This window comes from Aquila chrysaetos, chromosome 1 (assembly GCF_900496995.4).
Source record: "Aquila chrysaetos chrysaetos chromosome 1, bAquChr1.4, whole genome shotgun sequence".
Classification (NCBI taxonomy): domain Eukaryota; kingdom Metazoa; phylum Chordata; class Aves; order Accipitriformes; family Accipitridae; genus Aquila; species Aquila chrysaetos.
In genome coordinates, this window is record NC_044004.1 from 57,192,607 (window position 1) to 57,218,752 (window position 26,146).

The 26,146-nt window shown below is 44.2% G+C and overlaps 1 long non-coding RNA gene and 1 other non-coding gene across 2 annotated transcripts in view; both read right to left on the reverse strand.

Moving 5' to 3' along the window:
• LOC115341578 overlaps positions 1-2,693 on the reverse strand; it is a 28,760-nt gene extending 26,067 nt beyond the window's left edge. Inside the window, exons 1-2 of the transcript XR_005932471.1 lie at positions 2,638-2,693; positions 2,400-2,476 (exon numbers count right to left, since the gene is read on the reverse strand). This is a non-coding gene — a transcript (uncharacterized LOC115341578). The remainder of the gene's footprint in view (positions 1-2,399; positions 2,477-2,637) is intronic.
• Positions 2,694-10,977: 8,284 nt separating this feature from the next.
• Positions 10,978-25,830, reverse strand: LOC115346983. The gene is made up of 4 exons (XR_003925340.1): positions 25,515-25,830; positions 22,720-23,037; positions 19,753-19,914; positions 10,978-13,683 (listed from the first exon to the last, which is right to left on the reverse strand). It is a non-coding gene; the product is annotated as an uncharacterized LOC115346983 (long non-coding RNA).
• Between the last annotated feature and the right edge of the window lie 316 nt (positions 25,831-26,146).

Sequence of the window (26,146 nt, forward strand, 5' to 3'; positions counted from 1 at the left end):
ACACGGAGACGGACACAGGACACACGAGACGACACCACACGACACGGGTGGGGGGCACACGCCGCCGTGCCCGCGGGCAGAGGGCTTTGAGGGGGCGGCCCGGGCGGAGCAAGCCCGGTCCCGGGACAAGCCGGCGGCGCCGCGGGAGGGGAGGCGGGGGGACGACAGGGACAGGGGACACGGCACGGGGACCGGGAGCTGCCCACCTACCATCTCCACCGGGGAAAATGAAGCGGCAGGGGAAAAAGGGGGGGGGGGGCGGATAAAAAAAAAAAATAAGGAGGCGGGGGGAGGGAGCCGCCAGCTGCCACGGTGTCCTTCTGCGCCCGGCGGTCATTAGCTGCCTGCCGGCACAGCTGGCTCCGCCGGGCGCTGGTGGCGGCGGCACCGGCCCCCCCGGCCCTCCCCGCCGCGGGTTGGGGAGGGGGGGGCTGCCTGCGGGCCACGGGGGAAGACGGGGCTAGGTTAAGAAAAAAATTTAAAAAAAAAAAAATAGTTAAGGCAGGCAATTTCACAGCTTGTGATCCCGGCGCCTGCAGCTGTACTAAAGACGGAGTATTTATCCCAACCTCTCGGGAGGATTCCCCGCCACCGCCGCCGGGGGCTGAGCAGGGAGGGCTGGGGGGGGGACGACACACGGGGACACACACGCACACGCACACGGACACACACGGACACACACCCCCCGGCACGGGGACAGCCCCTCCTGGGGCGCCGCGGGGCAGGGGGGCTTCGCGGGAGGGCCAGCCCGGGAGGGCACGTCGCTGTACCTGCTGAGCTAGCCCTCGGCGGGGAAAGATGGCTTTCTGCTTCAGGGTTAGGAAAGTTTAGGAGGGGGGTAAGGACGCGGGGCTCGTTTTATTTCCCACCGCTCCCCCCCTCCACCCCCCCGGGGAGGTGAAGGGGGGTATTTTACTTTATGGCAATGAGGAAGGTACGTTATGGCAGCCTGCGCGAACTAAAGCAAAACATAAACATAACTTAAAAAGCCCTCAGTTTATGAACACTGGCTCTTTGTTTTCCAGATGCTCTACCTGAATAGTTTAGATATTTCCAGCATCTTTTCTGATGTAGGGCTATCGATCAGAAACGTTCACTTGGGAGACACTCGTGGGGCTACGTCTAGTTTCCAGACTCCGGTATGTTTAGTTCAAAATGGTTATCAATTACGGCAATTACGATCATAATTAGATTAATGAACCGTTTGCAGCCCAACCTACCGAGTGCAAAAACTTCGTCTTCTCCCGACGTCGTGCACTAAAAAACGGGCTTTATGTAAACAAATCCGGATGAAGGGAGCGTAAATCTACAGAAGAAACCTCTCCCTCGGCTGCAGTAGGGACCGGCGGGCGTCTTTCCATCGGAAAAAAAAAGACCCCCAGCCCGCAGGAGCCACCTCTGTGTTTCCACGTCAGGGAAAAACCCAGGCTCTCGCTGCCTTCAGAGGTCTGGTGGCAATACAAAGGCTGCCCCGGAAAGCTCTAGGCTAAGCGTCGTCTTGTGGAGGGATGCAAAGGATTCGCATATAGCAAAAAAGAAAAAAAACAGCCAAAAAAAACCCCCAACCAAAACCACCAAACCCTCTCCCGTTTCCAGAAAGGAAAACCTAGCCGCATGTCCTCGATAACAACTACTCAATAAAACTAGTTTTGCCAGCCATGTGTAGGAAAGCCACGCATCTGGTAAGGAATAAAACGTTAGCGTTCAGCCTTTTATGCCAGAAGTCAAGTAACATACGCATTTTCTTGCCCTATTCCCCCCAGCGTTGAAGTGGCTTCTCTCCACAAAAGCTTCCCTCGCTGGCTACCTTTTCTCTCCCCGCAGCCCCCTCTCGGGGTTTATTGCCACCAGGAGCGAGAAAATGATGGTGCCCACCAACCGGGTCATTATTGTTTAATCGATGCATCTCCGGAGCATGAAAAGGGTACCCGAGACGCAGTTATTGATTTCTCCCAACCCGCCCCCCCACCCCCCCTTAACTATCGCCCTCATTTCCACGAATGAAATAAATAAAGAGCAATTGCTGGCCGGGCTTCGCGATTCTGTCCCTGCTTAAGCTGAATGTGACCGTACATGTTCAATATTGCATGTCTGCTCTGCCAAAGACAGAGAGATCAAAGGTCATATTTAACATTCAGGAGGAGGGGCGGGTGCAGATTAATTAATAAATTAATATAGCGGCGCCTTTTATTGCCCACGTCTAGCATTAATCTACTTTTACGATCCCAGAGGACAAGAACAAAAAAAAAAAAAAAAAAAAAAAGCCCCGACAAAACCACAAAATTAAAAAAAAAGAACCCCCCCCCCCCAAAAAAAACCGCAAACAAACCCAAACAACAATCCACGACGGATAAGGGGGGGGGGAAGAGAAGGGGGAAAAAAGCAAACCGGTCACTTACCAGGCTCTTTATTTGGGGGGGCTTGAGCGTGCAGACGCTACCAGCCTGTCTGCCTTTAATTAGTTGCACATCAGTCCCTAACACAAAGAAGAAGAAGAAGAAGAAGGAAAATATCCAGATGTGCCTTGGCAGCTCCTCAATTACAACTTTGATACTTGTAAACAAACTGCGAGGGGCGGTGGGGAGGGTGGGGGGGGCGGGGGGGATAAATGAAGCCGCCGATCCACTAAACAAATACCTGTAAGTGGCTTTTTTCCCCCCTCTCCCTCTCTCGCTCGTTGCAGAGAAAGGAGGAGGAGGAGGAGGAGGAGGAGGAGGGGGGGGAAGAGCAGGGAGGCGGCGGGGGGCGAGGAAGGAGCAGGCACAGAGGGAGTGTGTGTGTGTGTGTGTGTGTGTGCGCGCGTGTGCGTGTGCGCGGTGGTCTCCTCTGCCGCCGCGCTGCTCGCCGCCCGTCTCCCGGCGCCCGCCCTCGCACACAGCGCCGGGAGTGCGCGCGTGTGTCTCTGTGTGTGTGTGTGTGTGTGTGTGTGTGTGTGTGTGCGTGTGCGCGTGTGTGTGTGGCGGTGCGGGGGAGGGGAGGGCGGGGGCTGGCGGCGGGAGGCGGCGGCGGCGGGGCGATCGCCGCCGAGGTGAGGGAGTACGCGGGGATGCGGACACCCGCCGCCGGTTCCGCCGCCGAGAGGCGCGCACGGGCCGCGCCGGGGCGCAGCGCAGCGCAACGCTGGGGGCCGCCGCCGCCGCCGCCCCCCCGCCGCCGCCGCCGCCGCCCCCGCCTCCCCCTCCCCCCCCCTTCCGCGCTCTGCCCGCGCGCCGGCGGGGCTGCGGCCGGCGGCCGCCCGGTGCGGGGCTGCCGGCGGGGGCGGGGCCGCGCCGCGCCGCAGAGGGGAGGGGAGAGGAGGCGAGGGCGCGCCCCGCCGCGCCGCCCGCTTCGCCCTTTCACCCTCCCCGCGGGCGGGCAGGGGGGGAACTGCCGGGAAAGTTTGTGCCCCGGGAAGTTGGCGGGAGCCCCCCCCCTCGCCCCAGCCCGGCAGCGGCGTTACCCGGCGGCAGGCTGGAGCAGGAGGCCAGAGCGCAAGTTAGCGCACGGCCGCGCAACATTTCGCGTTTGGAGCGCGTTTGTGCGTCCCCAAAGACTACACGCACCCCCCCACACCCCCATTATTTTTGCAGGCGCGTGAGGTGCTGCGGATTTCAGGCACATTTAGGGGAAATGGCCAGCTGAATCGCGGACGTTAGGCAAGCGTCTCGGCAATCGCTGGAAGCGCTTTCCCAACCTTTGCCGTTCCGCCTGCGAGGACGCTTGTGCCGGAGAGCGGGAGGTGCGTGGCACCCGTCCGTGCAGGCCCCGCGCACCCCGCACCTGGGCTGCCAACGCTCAGAACGCCTCTCTCTCTCCTCCTACTCGCAATCCACTGCTATCTCCGCAAGCCACTGACATACGGATACTGCATGCAAACACAGAGCAGTTCCTTAAAGAATTTCAACAACTAAGTTTAAAAAAAAAAACAAAACAAAAAACCAGCCAAACCCACCTGCCTTCCCCGGAGTTCTTGCAAGCACAAAAAAGGGCCTATAGTCGCTGCATAAATTATGCGTCGCAAGTTTTTCATCCAGGTCCTCTTGGTACCTCCAGAGCGAGCGCTGGCTGCAGCCTGGTGCAGCCAGCACGGGCACTAAGCGGTTAAGAAATGGATGTCTCTGCCAGGGAAATCATTTTAGCCATTTGTAAATTACAGAAAAAGAAGGCAAAGTCGTACCATTTCATTGGCTTTATATGTAAGTAAATGAAGGCTTTATCCACAGACTGAAGTTTTATTTCCTTCCGCTCCGATCTGAATTCAAGCTTGGGGTGCTCAACGCTAGGGAATTACCCGCGGGAAAGTGCCGCAGGAACTTTTTCCCAGGAGCAGTAAGAAGAGGTGGATTTCGGCAGTGGGATTTGGTGAGGACCAGCAGCCTCGTGGTTAATACTCCAACAAGTGAGACGGACTGGTACAGAAAAGGGACACTTATGGTCGATCGGGTAGCTTGCAGATGTCCAAGAAGTCACACCGCTGGCATTTACGTTATGGATGGGTACGCTTTATTCGGTACCAGTACAGTTTATCAAACTAATAATCCGCCTCTAACCACATGATGTGCATTTTAAAATACCCCCAAACATGTATTTACATAATAAAGCATAACCTCCCGACTAGCTAGCATCATCCCTTATGACAGTTCTGCTGCCTTTTTCAAAGTCTTTTCTGTTTTGATACATTTTAATATGAACTTATGGGGAAAAATACAAATGAGGAGAAACAATGTTTCGCTAATGTCACAAAGTGACAAAAAACAAGCGCTTTTCCTGTTGAGGTTCATTCCCTACCACTTTTCTCCCAAATTAGTTGTCAAAAGCCATACGCAATACTCCAAACACTGAGGACGTTTTTCAAACACAGACTTCTCGTGAACTCCAAACTTCCTTTAATCACAACCCGGGTCTCACTTAAGCAATTCTTTCCGAGTTAATTTATTACTCTTGAAGGAGTTACATTTTTAATAACCTAAAAGAGGAAAAGGGGAAAACTCTGATAATCTTTTCTCATGCATAAGGAAGACTGTTTCATGTATTTTTTAATTGTCTTGTGAATTAAATTGCAGTGCTATATATAACCTTTCTGCTCCAGCCTGGAAAACTTGTACACTTTTCTGGTATTGGGGAAGAAGTGTGGAATCCAATTCAGATGGGTTTTCTCTGAAACCTTTTGCTCAGCAGAGGTTTTTTTGTCTTCAGATTTACCCTGCAGCCTGCCCTGAGCCTGGGAGCCGAGAAGGACTGGAAGAGTGGAAAATATACAGGTGTTTATCGGTGAGGTAGCCAACCTTCCAGCTACAACTTTCTCATGATGCATCTTAAGAAAGCAATTCCAGATTGTCCTTTTTACTATAATCCGTGCTTTGATGGGAAGGAAAGTTTAAAAATCACAGGCTCTGTATTTCGTCCAGAAACCGTTCTTATTTCATTTGTAGCAGGAATGCAGCAACAGCAGTATGTTGCAACATTGTGAACACGGGGGCTGCTCTGCCTTTTGAAATATTAGAGTTGTTCTGAAACAAAGTTGCAAATAAAGGAAACAAACTGAAATTCATTTTCTGTTCTTGTTCATGCTGTGACTGGCTGTAGTGCATATCTGCAAACTGGCCGCTGTCAACCTACCCTGATCCATCAGTATTATAAGCATTGCACTAGAATTAGAAAAAGAAGGTGAGGCAAGCGCTTGGGGAATGCAGCAGTTCATCACAGACTACTAGCTGGGTCTTTTTTTCTAGTATTCTTACTCTTTCCTTTTGTGTGCTGGTTTCCTAGAGCTCCTAAAGCCCACAGATCCACCGTCGGGGCTGGACTCTCGCCCGGCTGCTGTGTTTGGGTTCCCGTCCACTGAGGCCAGGGGGTCTAAAATGTCCCTGGCCGCACGTGCTGCGACTCTGGCTCTCCCCTGGGTGCTCCTGGCACGTGTCCTGAGCAGGCTGACCTTGGGGCATGAGGCTCTGCTACAGAAAGGCTGCGGATGGGGGCTGGAAAAGCACCTGCCTCTGCTCCCCTTGCTTTCTCATTGGGACATCTTCCGCCTTGCGCTGGAAGTGGTGGGTTTTCATTCAGGACTGCATTCCTTTACCTGCCCCCAGCTCTGTGCCTCACCCCTTGACAAAAATGGAAATGGTGGCTCAGCTGTTTTTCCACCCTCAAGACATGTGTCTGCCACAGCCTTTCTTCTAGCACCAGTCTTGTAGGCACTCTGAATGTACGGTTCTCCCCTCCTGGGACAGGAGGTAAACAGGAGGTAAAGAAGAGATGCACGAGCTTTCTCAAAGTTCCCAAACCAATTTCTGCTTTATTTCATTGGTGCAAGAAACAGGTGGAAATGTATGGAAGTATCTTGTAGACCGTCCACAACAATAACGCCACACCTGCACCCCGTTGCCATGAATCCCTGATAACTCTCTAACATCCTCTGAGCTACAAATTATTCCATGGACTCTCTGGGACCTGGGCTCCAATCTAACCCCCAAGCTGTCTGTTCGCACTGCCTTGATACCGAGCCCAGCCCCTCTGAGCTGCGGTTCATCTGCGACTTCCAGCAGTGCTAGGCACCTTCCTTCTACCTTCCTCTGTAGATGCCCACCTCGCCACTGGCACGTATGTACCATTCCTCCTTTTGATGGCTGTGGCCAGGTACCTCCTGAACACCTCCCTCATGCCTGCCCCCGCTGCTTTCCACACATGCAGCCCTTCCCAGCTCCCTGCCAAAGAGGGATGCCTCGCTGCTTGCCAGCTACTGTGGAGTTCTTGCATCAGTACAGGAAAAGACCAGGCATGACTAGTTTTTGTGTGCTGTGAGAAAAGACACCTGAGAACTGCTGTAATGCATAATCTGCCAGCAAAAATAAGGTTAAAACCATCCATTAGAATGCCTTGCTTATCATCCAGTATTACTGAAAACTGCTCTCCTTGCTTGTTTGAAAGGAAATGCAGTGATTACCCCCCTATTACAGACACCTACAAATATTTACTAAAATAATGTAGCAGAGTGATTTTTTTTTTAAGTTGTCACAGCTTAAATATTCCCATTATTTTGAATCTGGTTTGATTCTGCTTCAAGTACAGCCACTTTCCTGCTGCTTCCTAGGCAGGAGTCCAGGTTGCTGATCTCCAATTATGCTGACTCCCAGAGGGCTCGATCCGTCACTGATGCAAGTCAATGACGCAGTGCTGCGTTCGATGGGACGCTGCCAGTTGAGAAACAGCAGTGCCCAGGAAAAAGAAAACCCACAGCGATCCTCATACCCTCGATGTTGGGATTCTCACGGCACACAGACTGAGAGCTCCAAAACCTGAGTCCAAAGAGCTGGCTACTAAAAACACCTGGGTTTTTTTAGACCACCTCAGTATCTCCAGATGTCTCTCCTCCATGAATGATGGCCCACGCGTTGCTGCCACAGTTTCATTTCTTTCTGGTTCTTAAAAACCTGCCCTTTATTGGAGGGGGGCTGGAGTGGCTTTTACCCTATGTGAATGCTGTCTGAATCTAAATGACATGCCAGAAATGTCATGCCAGCAGCTAACAAGGGGGTTTAGAATAAGCACTCCCTGGCCAGTACGCAGCAAGCGTGGGCTTGTTCACCTAATCAGCTTTAGGGCTCCTCAGTACTAAGGGGGTTGTATTCTGTTTTTGTCAAACAGCACGGCACAAACACTCCTCTGGGGCACCTACTCAGAAAGTGTATTTGTTCTTTTGGGGCTTGCATGTCGCCCCAAAAAACTGTAAGAAAGGTTAGTATCACTGCTGCTAGTTCAGGATGCCTGACAGTTTGGGTTTTTTTCTTTCAGGCCCTATTTTCAGATACTTCTTGATTTGTCAAGTTTCACCTCTTTGGACTAAAAGTTCCCTGTTTGAGATATATGCCATCTCTAAAACTGTTCAGCTGGTTTCCAGACTTCATTCGTAACAAACACATTTTCTGTGCTAAAAGAAAAACTATTTAAGAACTACTTTTCTAGGGAGCTCTAATGCCTTTGGACTTAGAAGCAAAAGTTTGAAATTTGGTCATCATGAACATACCTCATTCGGCCAAATTGCACAAATTTCTAAGCTATAAGAAAAAAATCTTAGTTCATACATAAGAGAATTGTTAGAAGCGGAGCAGGGAAAAATTCTCTGAAGTGTCTCTTTTTGGCTGACCTTTGAGAATGATTCCCTCTGTAAACACATTCCCTGCAACTGGAAATGCTAAGTGATCTGACAATAGCAAAAGGTAAGCATCTGCCACAGAGCATTCAAATTTAGTGATCTCTTTTATCAAGTTATCAAAACAAGGATGACCCCACTTCCAGAGTGTGGAGACAGACTAGTTGACGTTTGAGAAGTACACAGGTACCAGAGAGAGAACCTGTAGAAATTCTGGAATACAGATGTGTGGAGTTGGGGCAACTTTGTGAAGGAAGAAAAGACTGGTGCTGAAAAGGCACCACAGACTAAATGAGGAAACAATCCTGCAGGAAGACAAGTATGCGATGAGGCAATTAAGAGCCTGATCAGGTGTATGTATCAAGCTGGTAAAGTAAGGCTTGCATGGATAAACTCAACTCAGGCATCTCCTAGCTTTTGAGCACCTCAGTTTGTGACCTTTGCAAAGATTCTGGAGGTTTCTACCTCCTTGGCTTGGCTGCTTTCTGAGTTTTGGTACTCGTCTTGGCACTGACAGATTTGCTTTACCTCTGTACTTAAGTTTATGATGAGGGAGTTCCATTTTCACATTTAATGAATCAGGGAGAGTAAGGATTTCATTAGAAAGCAGAGTTTTGTCAATTTAACATCAGCTTCAGATGAATGACAGTCACCTTGAGCCAGATTTTCATTTCACATCATGTGCATAGCACTGTGATCAAGCACCTCTGGTAACTTATACCAATGAAAAATCAAGCTCATGCCACTATTGACTGAGCCCTGACTTTGGCCCTGGGATGCCCAGGATAGCCACATCAAGCTATTCCAGGCTCTGTTGGACTGGAAAAGCATCTGAAACCAAAGTAGTAAGTAAACCCAACTTTTTTACTACCTCATAAAACAACAAAAGAAAAACCAGTATCTGCTTCAGGTGATTTCTATAGGAAGGGAATTTGAGTGAGATTTTTCTCTAGAGAAAAGTCTCTTCTCTGTAGTTGTGATGCTGCATAGCTTTGGTCCCCTTCTCGTTGAAATAGCCAGAGATTCTGTTATCATCTCAGTTCTCACACTCTGACAAAAGGCACATATGTATTTTACTATCCAGTTTTGTAAATGCTTTGCTCCCCTCATCTGTTGTCACATTTTCGGTGTTCAAGATTCAGGCTCATCTGGAATAATCTTATGTTTTTCAAATACTTGATTTCACACAATACTATTATTTATGGTTAAGGCTTCATTGGGAAGAATGACAATCAATCATGACTCAAAGATGGTCTCAGTGCCAGGAGCACTCGTATCCTTCTACAGGCCATCATTCTGACTTGCAATAAGCACCAGCTGGCAGTGGATGGTCATTTCCCTTACTGTCCCCTGAGGTCATGTTAATCAGCCCTCGGCTTTACTGTCAGAAGGCACAGAAATGGGACTCCACATGCTGCGCAGTGTAGGACTGACGGATGATACCAGAGAAGTACTGTTGATCCTCTATCAATGTCCCCAGAACTTGTTTCTTTCTCTGATTTCAGAGGTATCCACAGATGAATAGGGGTGCGGAGGCCAGATGGCTGCTCCACACATCAGGTGGTTTAAAAGATGCTACAAGTAGCTGGATGCTGACAGCACAGTGTCCGTCATCTAGATGACTGCAACTACGCACCTCCTTTGTAAGGGGGGACGTTCAGCAGCAGCTATCGTCTCACAGAAAGGGTAACTGCTGAGGTTTAGACAATACCAGTTTCCATCAGTTTATGACAGTCACCCCAGTTCCCTGAATGCTTTTCAGTATTCACCTACTTACAGCTGTGGCCCCAGACATTCAAGAAAGAGGATGTTGGGAAAGGGAAATGATACTCCAGATGCCAATGGGTGGTCAGAAAAATACATTACATCCCAAGAACGGCAACGAGATGTGAGCTACTGGACTTGGGAAGGACAATAATGAACACATTGGAAAGCAAACAAAAAAAAAACCTGGTAAGAGCAGTGGAAGAAATACAGATAAACTGTATTGCGAGGATTTAACAGGAAAATCAGGGCAGAACAAAACACAGAAGGCACCACAAGGGACATGAGCAAACTTTCTTGTTTCAACAAGACAGCTATCCTTTCTCACGCGTGTGCAGCCCCATCCAAATGTGCCATCACACAAATATTTTAAGCTGCTCTCTCATGCCAGCAAGAGAGTTGTTATTATGGCAGCCAGTGCTGCACAGCCTAGATGAGCCCCCAGAGAAAGCCCTCTCACCTCTCACTCACTTGCTGGCGTGCCAGCCAACTCCCTGCACACCTTACTATGTGCTCTGAATGACGGTTATGTTTCAGCTAGTGCTTCAACCCTTTCTGGGTGTAACTTTAGCCCCCTTGAGCAGACGCACACCTGCTTTACACTGCGTCTGCAGAATGGAAGAAACAAGGCCCTGAGTACAGAGATCTTGTTAAAACATGCTGTAGGCAGACCAGGAGATATTATCAAGCAATTGAACAAGGACCCATATACCTTTGGTCTTGAAATTCTGTCTGTTATCCCTGCTCTGCTGGATCCGCTTGATTCCACGTTGCAAAGTGTTACCCTAAGCAGGATGACAGAAATGCACATTGTTAATTAATGTTATTATTTTATTACTCTTGGTACTTCATGGCCCAAGACATTTTAGGTGATAATTGAGATCAAGTAACAGGGTTGTTTCTTTCATACCTAGACTGTATGTAAGTATATATATAAAAAAAGCTATACAAATACTTTAGGATAGACATCATGCAGTATGCAGAGTTTTCCTTAACACCTCTCAAGCCCACTTAATATTCAAGTTTGCTGTTACACAAAGCAATAAACTGACCAAAAAACAATTGCCCTTATATAAAGGGAACATTAAGGCTTTAATCAACAATGCTGTCAAAGTATTTAGAAGAAATTAGTTTATCATGCATAGCAAAGATGGGTTTCTTGAGACTTCTAATGAAAGCTGATATAGCCATTATCTGATTACTGTAACATACACTCAATCATTAATATAAAAGTCCTCTTTAATGATCTTTGTTTTATGGCCACAGCCATCCTAGGAGGAAGCCAGGAGGTGGGAAGGGGAAAGTATTGCTTCTTGCTTTTGTTTACGCCAGTTCTAATGGGGTTGTGACACTGAAGAATGCTAATTTGAGACTGATGTTTATTTCTTGGCCCTGATCACAAGACGTGGGTCAGACTTATGAGAGGTCAGCAGTATTTGATGTCCTGAGGGCAAAATGATGCTATTCGAGATTAATTCAGAGGCTGTGCCAGTCTTCTGCAGTCCCAGGGATTGCCGGTTGGCATATTAAGATGATGTGAATCCACGCTCCCCATCACAGCTGTGCTGAACCAAGTCCTGTTACGAGTAAGGAGCTGTGTGCCCTGGCATCTGCATGGAAATGATGATCCTGCTCTTCAGTAGCAAAACCATGGAGAAAGTAAAGATGCATAAGGGGTCTGGTAATTATTTCTCAAGTTTGTTACAGCAAACTGCACTCTGTTGTTATATTGCTGCTGGCTTCTGCTAATAATTTGCTCTCAGTTTTTAAAGAACAGACCCCAAAAGAAATTTGTTGGCATCTGGCTCAATCAAAATGGAAAAAGTCATAATAAGGAAACTGTCTTTCAGAAAGAGCGAGGACTGTGTTCTCTGAATGTAGATTTTTTTAATGACTTTGGATTTTGCAGATTGTAGTCATTATACAGCTATTTATGAGGAAGTATTATTGTTGTCTTTGTCAACAAAAAAAGCCTTGAGAACACTGTCTGTCACCTAGGATTAGTATTGCCACAAAATAAATGTTCTCTCAATATTTTTGTGGAAGTTTTCACAGGATCGTTAGAGAACCTGAACCCCACTATTACTGCAAATTAAAAATTATTTAATAGTGCTGCCTGTGAAAGGGTGCTGTTTTTACAGTTGTCAAAGACCTCAGACACCGATCATTTTGTTTAACAATACATTATTTTCTTTTAGTACTTCTAGACAAATTGCAGGTGTTATCTTATGATTCTTTAAATATCTGCATTATTGTAAAAGCACTAGTATGAGTGACTAAATAGTTGCCTAAAATAGGTATTGATTTTGCGTCTTTAAAAGCAAGGTACTGAGAACACCAATAATATGTTTACCTCAAAAATATGCATGTCTTCATGTACCATTCAATTCACACTGCAAGTTTTAGAGCTTTGTATCTCTTGGAGAGAGTTCCTACTGCGTATCATTTAAGTGTCATATAAACTTGTAGGTTAAACGGCACATTAGTCTTGTTCTGAATCAGAAATTAAATGTATCCTTTGGAAACGCTTCTAAATATTTTTACTTTAATGATTGGAGCTTTTTAGCCTTTCTCTTTGTTAAAGTCAGCTCCAGAATTAGCTTTTTGTTGCTCCCCCCGTCATTCCTTCTCTTGTCTGGAGAATCTTGGCTGCTAAAACCCACCACTGCCAAATCTGCTGCAGACTGTGGACAAAGGAGAAAGTTCAATGAAACAGGAACACGCGAGCTTCCCGTTTGTGCCATGCTGTGACTGTAAAACAATGGAGTGGCAGCAGACCTGTAGAGTACATAGAAGAAATGGACCTTTAAGGAATGTATGTTTTCACACACTGACGGGGTACTAAGCTCCCACGTTTTCCTACCATATGAAATTCATCACTGTGCATAATTCTATCTGCATTCTTGTGGTTCACTTCCTGCTGCAGCCATGATAAATGTCCTTTTATATTTGGGGATTTTAGGGTTACTCATCTTTCATTACTGTAGTTATCAAATCTGTATTTCAAATATCTGTCTGCATCCTGCTCATTCCAGTGTGATATATGAGTCTACAGATAGTATATGCACCCCATGCTTAAATACATCCATGCTAAGCCTCCAGAATTGAGTTTGCTGTTCACTTTGGCCAATATTCTTCCTCGGCCACTGCACCCCACAGCAATCACTTCAGCACCATCAGTTCACCTGACCTTTCTCTGCATTTGATTCCACTCAACAAACCGGTTCATTTTTCGTAATAAAACACTGGAAGTTTCCAAATGATTTTTGCTTCCCAGGGTGGACTTCAGAATGAACACAGGCGTATACATATGTACATTTACGTACGTATAATGGCTGTTTGCTTGTGCAGTGGTCCTGGGGGAGACCAAATTTGAGCTGTCAATAACATAATCCGCTTTAGAGTACAGGTCACACAGATAGGCCTGAGATTCTTATCAGATTTATATGTTAAAAGGCAAAGTCAGGTGAGATGAGTGTTTTCTTCAAGCATTGCAGTAAAAAGTGGATTTTGAAGAGGGATTTAAAAGGCAGAGGCAGCTGGGATGGATTAGAGATCCTTAGGGAAGGAGAGAAAATTAGTATTGCCATGGGAGGGAAAGCTGGACATGATTTGACTCACTGGTCTTCCTTCTGTCTAGCGGACACGTAAGATCACTCTGTCTGTCACTATGGAAGAGTCTGCTCCAGTTGTAAGATCGATCGACCATATTACCTGTCTCCAGGAATCTCTAGTATGCTCGTCTTTCTTCCTCCATCGAACACCTGATAACATTTCCCTCAAAGTAAATCCTGCCACCAAGATGAATAAATATGTTAATAGCAATGTATAATGATTGCAATTACTCTAGCCCAGCCTGTACACCAGCTCTTCAGTAAGTTTCATAACCCATTAATGTACAATCACAGTGCATTCTCCGTTGACCCTGACGCGTTCCTCACAACATTTAGGAGAGAGAAAGGGAATGAAAGAGGGAACAGGCAGAAACATAGGCTGGTCAGAGAAAGTAGTCAGGTCCCAGAAAAATACCCCAAAGAACTATTTTTCCTATTTTAACAGTTTCCTCTGGTTCAATTGAATTTTCTCTGTTCACTTTTTATTTTCTCTGTAGTTTTTAAGTTTTCACAATTCAATAACATATCATTCAACAAGTCAAGAGCTTTCAGGATTACATTTCCAACATTTGTTTCTCCTTGCTATGTTTCCACTTACTGAATTAAAAAAATAATACTATATTTTAAATTTCACATTTATTGTTATATTTATGAAATCTCTCTTTCCTCTAAGTAACTTAAATTCCTGGATGTTTCCTCCCTATTTTATGTGATTCTAATTGATTATCCATTATGCCAATAGTGTAATTAAAAAGACAAAAATCAAAGTTACTCCAGAGTGAAAAGGTGTCCTAGAGCTTTAGGTCACACCAATTTGGGGCGCTGGAGAACTCAACGATGTAATTAAGAAAGTCCTGCAGTCTTCATAAACATCCCAAGGTTATCCTCCCCAGACTTGTGCCTTTTTCCTTTCCTTGCCACTCCAAGCCCTGTCCCTGCCAATACCCTGCCACAGGGAATACAGGACCCTCACAGCTGGCCTCTGCCGTGCTTCCAGCAATCTCTGTCAGCCGGATACAGGATACTGAGGGTGGCTTTAATTTATTCTTTCCTTTTTATCTGGTGTAAAGGAGCAAAAGGGCTGAAACTCTCACCTTTTCTCTCTTCGTTAAGGATAATATATTCAGATCTCTCCGAACAGAAGTGCCTAGTACTGTATGTGTGTTGTACTAGGGAAAGAGTGTTAGCTCTTATATTGCTGGAAAGTCTAACACATTTAAGTCAAAGGCAACAAAGTTTCTAACACTTCTTGCAGTCCCTGTCTTGGAAGAGGAATTGCTGCAAGAGGTACTATTAAAGACTGCCCAACAAGGGATTTCTGGAGACCATTTTTGTACACTGGGTATATCTTTTAAAAGGGTTTTTTAAATTGTTAGGAAGAGCCTTAGAATACATGGGGATCTGCATATACACGTATGTCTCTAATACCACTTAATTCCTCCAGTACTTTTTACCCAAAAGGATTTATCTCGTAGGCTCTGAAATAGACCTAGTGAGCAGGGAAGTCTGCTGGCTCAATAATAGTGATAAAAGTCAGATATCATAATGCTTCCATTTCATTAGGAAGCTATCTGTCTCCTGCTTGCGGCTGGTTATGACCCAGGAAAAAGTGGATACATGGCTTGATACAGCATAGAAAACATAAGCTATATATTAATGATCACATGCTGTTTCTATCTCAAAAGGACAGTTCTCTTGGTTGTACATTGTTTGATTTGGCGGTAGGAAGAAAGGGAATAGATGATTCGGTTCCTATAATTTGTAAAAAGCATCAACAATTTTAACCTGCATTTTCCCTTCAGTCATATTCTCATCTCAGTTAAAGCTTCTTGTTTGATGTTTTCCTGACTGACTATGACCATCCTTTAAAACACTTGAGATGAAGTCAGGTAGACGAAATAGAATATGGTGTACGTTCTAACAGCGTTAACGTACATCAGTGAAGAGAATGGATTACCTCCCCATTCAACCTAAACTCTTTTTTTTCCTCAAGTGCCATACATGTATGGCAGACTAAGGACAAAGAGGATCGAGTAACATCAATTGCATGGTTCGGAGTACCATTTAGACTAGCCATGGCAGATAATTAGACAGGTAAAGCTTTTGGTTTAGATGTTTGTGTGTGTTGGTAGGAAACTACAGTGTATCAGCTGGTCTAACTTGGTCTCCCCAGTATCATTTTCATGGGGGGGGGGGGGGGGGGGGGGACAACTGCAGTGTTTTACCTCAAGTTCTAGGTTGAGAACCATATTTTGATAAGACATTAAAGCTCTTACTGTAAAGCCCTGCTACTTTTTCCATATATACAAGCTATATTAGTGTTCAGTCATATTGCTCAAGAAGAAAACAATACATCTAGCTAATCCCACATATTCACTTTGCATTATACCTTTCTTCCCATTTATTATAAACTTTTCTCCCTGTGCAATAAATTGATCCTTTTTTTTCTTCCTTTTCAGTTCTCCTGATTCCAAACCTCTCACTAAGCTTGATTTGCTGCTTCTGCTGGGCCACCTAAACTATGCCATGTGTATTATACCTCAGGGTAGATCATTAATTCCTACCTCTTTGATTTAGCTGCAGTCTCAGTCAGATTCCTGCATCATTTTATCTCCCTCGATTTTTTCTGGCAGTTTGAAACTCAGCTTTGGTTCTGCCTCCTTAAACATTAGAAGAAAGTACATTTCTTTTACTTTGACCTCATTTTCTCACCTGACAACACTTGGCTGTTTTACTGATGTCTCCCCAAATCATGTTTTTTCCATTTAGTACTGAGGATAGCATTTCCGTGTTTCAGCAAAAGCAGCTATTTGCGTTCCTATCATGTTCAGAGTCATCCTATGCGTCTGCCTGTGCAATTCCGAGTTCAGTGCCAAAACAATTTGGGAATTTGTATTAGAGCTAGAAAGCCTTTCTACTATCTTGATAGCTTAGCTGTATTTGCTGTCACAATATTAATACGGGCCAGTCGATTCTGCATTCCTCAGTACATTTCTATGTTCCCTCTTGTGCTCTGGGTCACTGTTGGCCACTGGTTTCTAATCAAACATGTTCATATGCAAAGATACATTCATCAAATAGCTGGTAAAATTTCTGTTACTGTGCAAAAAATTCAGATCTCTAACTTCCAGGCTAAACCTACAGTTCAACCACTTTCATATTTAATTCAATACTAACTTCCTTCACATTTTACTCATTTAATCCGAGTTCACATTCATACTCTCCTCAGAGTCACGTCCAATACTCTACAACATTAGCCGTCCTTTCAGCAAAGTTAGGGTAATGTATCTTTCTTTTATCAAATACTGCCACCAAAGCTTAATTGTTAATACTCTTCAGCTTAGATGGTCCACAATTGCTTGTCTCAGTAGTTTTAGCTCAGTGTAATGCTCAACAATCCACCACATCCACTGCAGATTCATCAAAAAAAGCATCTGATTTAACAAAAGTGGAAGCTGGCCTGGCAACCCTGGAGATCAAAGTACATTAATGTATTTACAGGAGCTGAACATGCAACCATACAATCTTCTACCATATTTAACGGTGTCAAGTGTATCACTTTTTATTCTGGGAGGCCATCTTTAGAGGTTTGTCCTTCAGTTCCAGTACCCATTTAGTCCTCCTGAGTCCAGAAAGCAGATGACATGCTAGCTGTGGTCACGATTTCATTTCATTTTGTACATATCTATTAATCTTCAACTCTTATCAAGGGACCCAAACCACATCAAATTGTATCAATCTTCAGTTACTACTAAATGGAGCCACCACAATACTGATCTCCTCCATCTCCACAACCACCATCTATTTTCTAAATTAATTTATAGATCAGAATCATTTTCTCTAATAAAAAGCCATGACTGTGTCTATTACATAGCAGGGATGACTTAGGAGCTCATTTTCGTGGTAGCACTTTGCAACCCTCATCACTATACGCTGTAGAGATTTGTGCCTGGGAAGATTTTCTTCTCCTTGAAGAGTTTGCCCTCCTTGAAGAGCTTGCCTTCCGAGTACAGCTTCAGTGCATAGACAAAACAGACTGCGATAAGGGACCAGAGATGATAAAACCAAAAGGGTTTAGTAGAAAAGCAAAGGTCTTAATTTGCCACTTGGTCTAACCAAAGCCAAAGAGGAGCAGTTCAAAAGCTTCATGGCAGAGGATTTTTAGGGAGAAAGGCACAGGAAAATGAAACATCATTTAGTTGTTTTGATTGGGCGAGATGGTATTTGCCAGAGCAGGCAATAGGCGGGGCATCATGGATGTCACTACCAGCCCAGAGCAGGCAGCAGTTATTAGTTGGTGGCACGTGTGGTTCTGACAGATGGGGTGACACCGTCCTGTGGCCTGTAGGAAACTTTTCCTATTCTGCCTCCCTTTCCAGCCCTGACAGTTCTTCCTCAGTGTGCTCGGTCATGCCCTGATGATGAGCGCTCACAACCTCAGCCAAACAGGCATTCTGGCTCATGGGAGACCTTCCCCTGTATTATCTTGGGCTTTGCATTAGTGTAATGCACTAAGAGCTTTTATTTTATTTATTTTGGCTGGATAGTGGGTGTGGATTATCAGTGCATAATACTGATTTACTCCAAGGCTGTTGTGTGATCCTTTGCTTTACAATCCAGCTACTGGTTGGAATTTCCCAAAGGCCTTGCACCCCCTGCAGCTGGGACTAGATTTTCAGAAGATTTCTGCTCCCATGTAAGCACCTAAATAAATGTCAAGATTTTCCCCTGCATGTTGAGTGCTGTGTGGACTGGCACTATGAGATTGGCTCTTGAAAACTGAGCCCTGTGAAGTGGGGATTGTGCTCTTTACTGTTTGTGATGCTTTTTCAAATGAGACTTAAAATCATTCCCAGTATTTTCAGTCATTAGAGATCATAAAGAGCTATGTGCCACATAAATAATTACATCTCTGCCTGCCCCTCTCTCTGCAACTCTCTGTAAAGAAGATACTTCTTTCCTAACAGAGACTGGCTCACTCATCTGTGATGCTGAATCCCTACGGTTCATAAATGGCTCACCAGAGGCAGTGGGGAAGACTGGATCTATAATATAGCTGGCACGGGTGCCTGAAGTGGTGGCTCCATTTCCACAACTGATGCTTTACTTTGGGATCTATGCTAGTGAAGGATGCTGAGTTTGTACAGGTTATTATTTATGCCATTATGTCAGTCGTATTGTTCAAATGGATTCAAATAAATTAGTCTTTCTAAGACTTGAACCAATTCCTGAATTACTACATAAATTATTAAGTAATCTGCATTCCAACTTTTTACAGTACTGCCTGGTTTATAGTTTGGTAGGAAGGATTTCATGATGCAGGAACGCCACATTAATTTTACATTTAATAGTGATACTTCATTGCTTCTAAAACTTTTCACACTATCTCATTTCTTGTAGCCATTCCCAAGTCATGTTTTTATCTGCCAAGATGACATGTTCAAAGAGCTTTGGCAAAGCTTGTACGAAAAACTTGTATGAAAAATAGGATGTTGAGTAGCACTTCCCAAATGTGAAAGAGATACAGCAGAGTGTTTTAGAGGCCAATTAATTATGGAATAATTCCTGCAAACTGTGGCAGTAATTAATGAGTGAGTAACATGCAGTATTTAGAAGTGAACAGCAGTTAGCAAACACTATGCATTGTTTTGTGACTGTAATACAAGAAACAGTCCTGTACTCATTTATTGATTATGGGTATTAACAGATTCCCCTAGTTAATGATGTGTCTTGTGCTTATATCATCCAGTTCTAATCTGAAATGTGACTATGTATAAAAAATAGCACTTTCTTTCTTGCATGCATTCACAGGAGAGAGAAGCAAGTTTCCTTAAGAGTTTGCTTGGGTTGAGAAACCAGCTGTGATTAATTCAGGGAAGACAGCTGCAGAACCACACTGGCCGTTAGAAACTGAGACTTTACTGCACATCAGGAAGAATGCATGATGCAACTGGAGGGCTCAGGTGGCTTTCCTCTTATTCCCCGGGGGGTAAGCAGGACTGCACCCTTTCTCTAGCCTTATGATATACCCTTTAAGCTTTGTGAAACAGTTCATACACAGCCCTGATAACAAGACGAATGCAACCTGTTCCATTAGCATATGATGAGGAAGGTCTCCCCGGCTTCTGTACACATCTCTGATCTGGCGCTGAATAAACTTTTTCAATTTGTGATTTATCAATGAAATTTTCTGCTAGCTTGTTCAATTAGCCTGACCAGCCAAAATCTACTGACAACATCACTGACCTGCAAGACCTGTTTTAGTACATCTCCATCAGCTCCTTCTGGGTTTAGATCATCAGGGAAGACCTTCAGGGAATGGACTGTTTCTTCCACTATGTTTGTACAGCACTTAGGACAGGAGGCAACCAATGTTAATTGGCAAGTCTATGAAATAGTTTACTTCATCTTAAAAAAAAAAAAAAAAAAAGATGGTGATGAAACATAAAAAGAGCAGAGACGTGACCATCAGAGCTCACCCAAATTTGGAGAACTGGACAAGGAAAAGTAGCATTTTAACTTCTAAATGGAAGAAAGCTGACTGTTTACATCACTAGCAACATATACAAGAAACCCAGAGAACATTTTCACATAGAGTGTCACTATGCTTTAAAACTCAAGGTTGTTTTAGCATTGCCCTTTAAAGATCCCAGAGAGAACCAGCTTACTGAAATGCATTAAGACTGGTGGTTTTCCATTAACTACTTCCAATAAGATGAAAAAAGTAACTGAGAAAATGGAGCCTTTTGTAAGGAAACTTACACCTGCTACCCAGGGTGCCTGCCCATCCACTGGAGAATGTTTAGGTATGTTCAAACTGGCAAAAGTTGAAAAACACTGCTAGGACAGTGGGTCTATTCACTCCAGAAAGGCATGCAGAGATCTTGAAATGCACTAAATATTCTTAATGATTACTTTTTAAGCCTTAAAGTGCTTAGAAAGATCATGAGCAAAACTTTTGGGTCCCAACTTCTGTGATTTGTCTTATGATACCCTATTTTCCAAATTGAGAGCATCCAGAATTTGGCTAGCAGTAGTGAGGACTTCAGCTCATCTGACTGCTCTGGGGTAGGTAGTATCTTCTTCCTAACTGTCTTCTGTAACATGTTGTGGGCTTGCTGTCCCATTAAGAACAAAACCTTACTACAAAAATAATTTAAGACTTGAAAGACTGACTCTTGAAGAAGGTGCTCAAGTCACAGCAGTCTTCCAGGCAACAAGCTCTCTTCCTGAGGGCACCTGTGTTTTGGTCTTCCTTCATGGCTACAGCCTAGTGGCCTTTGAACTGGCCAGATAGCACTTGGCACCCCACTCTACATTGAAAAGGGCCTGCTTTTCAGATATGAAGGAACTGCAACAGTTCCACTGAAGTCAAATATGTGAGTGCTTGCGACTCCGGATGGGTATTTTTATGTGTCTGAACCTAGTTGGTTGGACATTTTAAGACACACTAATCAAGTGTGTGTGTGCACCATTCAAAGAAAAAGCATGTGATTCATGCAGTATTGTCAAAATACTTGCAAGAAGACCGCTAATGAACTTAAGCTCCCATGTGTGTGCCTTTTTTTTTTCTCAGGCAAATTAACAGTCTTGGCAGGAGGTGTCAATCTGAACCCAAAAGAAGGTTCACCTTTCCTCACAATCCCTTCTTAACTTTAAAATAGAGGAAGTATCAACTATGAATTATTGACAGGTTGAGATTGATCTGTCACATGGGCATTAAGAATTTATTGCTTATTTCTGTGGGGGAAAAAAAATGCTACTTTTATAGATGCCTAAACTGCTTTTATTTTGTCAAAGAAGAAAAAAGACAAATGCTGAATGTATGTAAAAGCAACCATGGACTGCATTTCTTTTTCCTCACTTTCCTATGGAAAGGAGAGTGTTAAACTGCCATCCACTAAAAGCAGCGATTTTCTGCTGAGGTCTCCAAGTCAGTGAATTTACATTTCGTAAGAACACCCTCAGGGGCTTTCAGCTACTTTGCTTAAAAGGTAGACAGATACATTTACAGCAGCGCATGCAGAGCTCCATGTGCTAACATGGCCACATAGCTGCAGATTCGCTTTCTAGCACATGTGTGTTAGGGGTGACTTAGTTCTAAGCAGGTAATGCATCAGGACACTTTTATGTGTTGGCTGGGAATACAGTTCAGTAAAGAATGTGACTGTAATTACCAGTAACGAGGGTATAAATTTCTGATCCCTGCTTTGTTGGCTGAATTTTGCTAGTGTTTCTAAGCATTTACATTTTACAATTCCCTTATTTATAGCCTGAAATTCGGTACACTAGTTTTTCATGCATGTGAAATGTTTTTTATTGCATGTGGTAGGAAACTACTGCCTTCACAAACTAGACTTTCATAAAAATATTATAACCAATTTAGTTTAAAATATTTTAATTATATAATAATAGATTATTGGAGATTTTTAGTTGGAACACATTAATCCTATAGATCCTATTTTCCTTATTTCAAATAAATAAAAATGTTTTATCATTGTGTTCAAATTCATACAGCTGCTACAAAAAAATAATTTGTAAATAAAAAAAAAAAATCTCTCCTATATTATCCCCCCCAAACTGGGTCATATCAGCTATGTGGAAACCAGGAAATCTGGCATATTAGATCATGCATAGTTTCAACCACCCAACATACAAGGGAGCATTTTTTCATTTCCATTCCAAAGCCATTCAAGCAACTTGCCTGTGCAAATCGTTCCATCCACTTCGGCGCCTGGGTTGAGTGAACAGGTTTTGGGGCCAGGCTGTCATTCACAGTGAGACATTTGGAAACGTGCCTTTCTTTGATGTTGAGCTCTCCAAGCCTAGACACTTGGAAGGTCTGCACGTTGCTAGGCTTGGACATCTGGACACAGAATAAAGATCTTCTACAAGTACTGTAATTGTGAACTAATACTTGAATATTATATGGCTCCCCCACACATGGAAAAGTATCTGGGACAAAACTTGTCCTAATTCTCTGTCTTTTTCAGCATGCATCATACTTATATCACAGTCTGGGACTAGGCTGCCCAGTCACCACAGTAATAATACATTCCAAAGCTGCTCCATTCTGCAGGTAGAGCAATGACTGGCTTCAATAATATTTTACATCATCTTAAGAATAGCTCAAGTTGACTGAAGTCAATGCTTTAGGAGGTCACCTTGCCTCACTAGTCAAGTCCTAAATCAAATTAGCAAATTAATATGTACCTCTGGTGTTGACTTGGCTTTCCTCGATGATGAATCAGGCCCTTTGTTGACTCTTGTTTTCTGAGCCAGAAGATAAAATTTCCAGGCCTTATTTGGTTTTAGCTCTTGACTTCAGTAGAGTTGCACCAGATTTATACAATTGTCAGGGAGAGCAGAGTTTGCCTCTTCATATTTTTCCTTGAAAACAACTTCAATGGAAACGTCTAAAGGTGAGTCTTTGATTCTGTGTTTAAGGGGTTTATCATGAAGGTGTCAGTGATACCTGACTCTCTTGGAAATATTTCCTGCAGGATAGCCTGTGGTTGGCCCTGAAGGGTCCTAAGGGCGGAAGGAGAGGAAAAAGCAGAGATCACAGCTCCTGTATGAACTGTCCACGGAGCAGCCTCTTACAACCCCAGGGCCCAACAAAAGCCTGCTCATCTTCTCCCACCTGTTTTAAAGAGCAAAGAGTATGAAATGAGGCAAGGAGGAGGTAGATCACAGTCCTGCTCTCCTCCACTTTGTTACATAATGGAGTGAGAGTACATGAGGGTGTTCCTGGCCTGAAAACGTCAGTGAAAGCACAAGTATGCATTGTTAATTATAACATTATTTTCGTTAGCATACTGCGCAACTCAAACACAGCAGCAGCCAGAACCTGGCATTGACTTCAACCCTCTCTTTTCTGTCTTCAAAATGAAACTAACTTTTGACTTTTACTACAGACATCACAACAGCAGGTACTCCTCATAGAAGAACCTGCACCATCGTCAAACTGTGGAGAAGAGTATATGGGCACAAATGAAGATACTCCTTGGTAGGCATGATTTCCCCCTCTGCTCGCCCAAACACATAAAACCTTCACCCTAACCGCCCATAAGGTCTGCATATAAACCGTGCATGATGGGATCTAGCACCTACTGGACTATAGCCTGTTTCATTTTGGTTTTAACTGATGCACAATGTACTTGAGAAGTAATGTCAGGAATATAACGATTTTGTTTCAGAGACAGGAAGGAAAGCCCAGTTTCAGAGCTGACTTTCATTCCAGTGTCCAATGGAAGTGTTTTTCAAACTGAAAAAGTTAAGAGGGACATTTGGACATATCCACCACATGACTGCTAATAGCCAGGTGGCCAACTTCCCTGCTTACAAGTGGAAAAGCTGAGTTTAAATTCATTGTCCTGCTTTTATCCCTACTGGGACTTTGGCCTCTGTCCCCTGCAGTGGATACCAGGAGTCTAACCACTGGCCTGCAGAGTAACTCTTTGGACTGGAGAATGGTGAACTGTTCACGCAACAAAATACCTCTGACAAGGCTGAGAGAAAGTGGAGAGGCAGGTTTATAGGCAGATGTGCAGTTTAAGTCATCTCTGCACCCAGGCTGGACAGTATATGGGGTCACCAGTGCCCCAGGTGGTCACACTATTTCCCAGGTAGTCATTTCTTCTCACTTCTCTTTTTTTCCTAAAAACTCCAGCCTAGCCCTGAGAAATTTTCCCTGAGAAATTTTCCCTGAGAAATTTTCATTGAAACCAACACAATTCCATGAAACATTTTGTATTTTTGTAAAATGCTGTATTTTGACAGAAGAATGTTTTCTAGAAGTTTTTTTTTCAAACAATTGTCATGACAAGCTCTAATGGATGCTAGGGGTGTTTTTAACAGCCCAGATAATAGAGAGAAACATCAGCACAAAAGCAACATCAAATCTTAGGGCCCAATTCTGGAAGAGCCCATTGCTCATATTGACACGGTGACTGCCAGCTGCAGTATACCACCTCCGATCATTACTCTGCCATTCTTACCATGCAATAACAGAGAGTTTGGGTCAAAACATACCACCCTTCTATGCCATCACGGTAACTTTAAAAGCTGAAACCTCATTCTCTAAGTATTTCACCCAAGATACAAGGTAAAATTGATATAAAGAATGGAGAGCTAATGTTCCTGACCACATGGATTACTCAGAGATACCACATCCTATTCCGTGGTACCAGCAGCTGTGTTCCCCCAAAACCTAAGCCACAAGTCTGAGGAAGTTTAGAAGAGACGACCTTTCATGCAGTAAAGAACTTTTCAATGTAATAGTGGAAACAGAAATCCTTTGTTTTCCTCAAATCTCAAGACAGTGGCTTTTCATCCTATGTTCAATCAGGGCTCAGCAGAAATATTTAAAAGGAGAGAAGAAAGGCTTTGTTTTTACATGGCCCTAAAGCTGCTTCTCCCTCCTCCTCCTCCTCCCCTGTACTTCTGACAGACTTTTAGGCTCCGTAACATCAAGCAAACTTTATTAGACTTGGATTCACCATGATTTTATACGCAGGTGTCTACATTTAGAAAAACCTACTGTGTGCAACTTTGTACATTTAAGTGGATGTGACCTTCTTGAAAAGTCAGATTATTGTCTTATGCTTGATTTCCGTGTGGTTTACACCAGCAGAAGTGTGATCAAAGACTAATTTGCAATATTCTGAGCAGTTTTTTAAAGGGGCAGAAACATAGGCTTCCCTGGATTTCAAGGTGACTTTTGGTTAGCTTTTTCTGCAGGTATTCCAGGTGTTGCCATTAGTTAGACATTCTGATTCTTGCTTTCTAATTATATAGTCCACAATTACTATCACCTTCCATTTCATTTTTGACATGACATGATCTATTTGTAGATATATTTTGGGGACTCCAGGAACTAGAGCTTCAGCTAGGTATGATGCGACACAAATTGCGTGTTGCAAATTATATGTTCAGGTCTCAGGAGCACAGCTTCATTCGTCAGCCTCCCAGGGGGGCTGGGAAGTGTAACAGCAACAGTCACTTACCTGCTTGGTGAGAAAAAGGTATCGAGGCAGCTGGCTTCCTCCTGCAACCAAACAGGGGTGGAAGGACGCAGCCCACAATTTGATGGGCTGGCTGCTGCTGGGGAAGAAGGACACAGGGGACTCCTTGAGAAGGCCCTTTAGCCGGGAAAAAAAGCCCAACTTTCTAACCAAGTGTTGAGCTGAGTGGTAGAAGGCAACCAGGACCCTCACGAGTCTTTCTGGCTCCAGTGGTTGCAGGCTGGGGCAGGAGAACGGGCAGGCAGTGGTGTGGATACCTTGTCTACCTAGGGTTCCAGTGTGAGTCAGCTGCACAGAGAAGACCTGCAATGTAATTTCTACACAAACAACATTCAAAGTACATCCTTCCTCGGGAATCCTGACCAAACACAATACGCTCAAATCTCAGGGAATTTTACTTGTTATTTTGGCCTCTAAATAGTATCAGTTCTTGAGGCAAAATGCTGCTATTGCTTACACAGGCCCCTAGCCACCTTCATAAAACCAAACTACCAACGAAGCAGCATGTCTTCCCATGTGGGAAAGAAACAGCAAGTGCTGCGTGAAAGTACAACCATGTAATGCTTGCACTTTAACATAAATACCAATATTTAGTACCCTGTAGGCACTAAAAA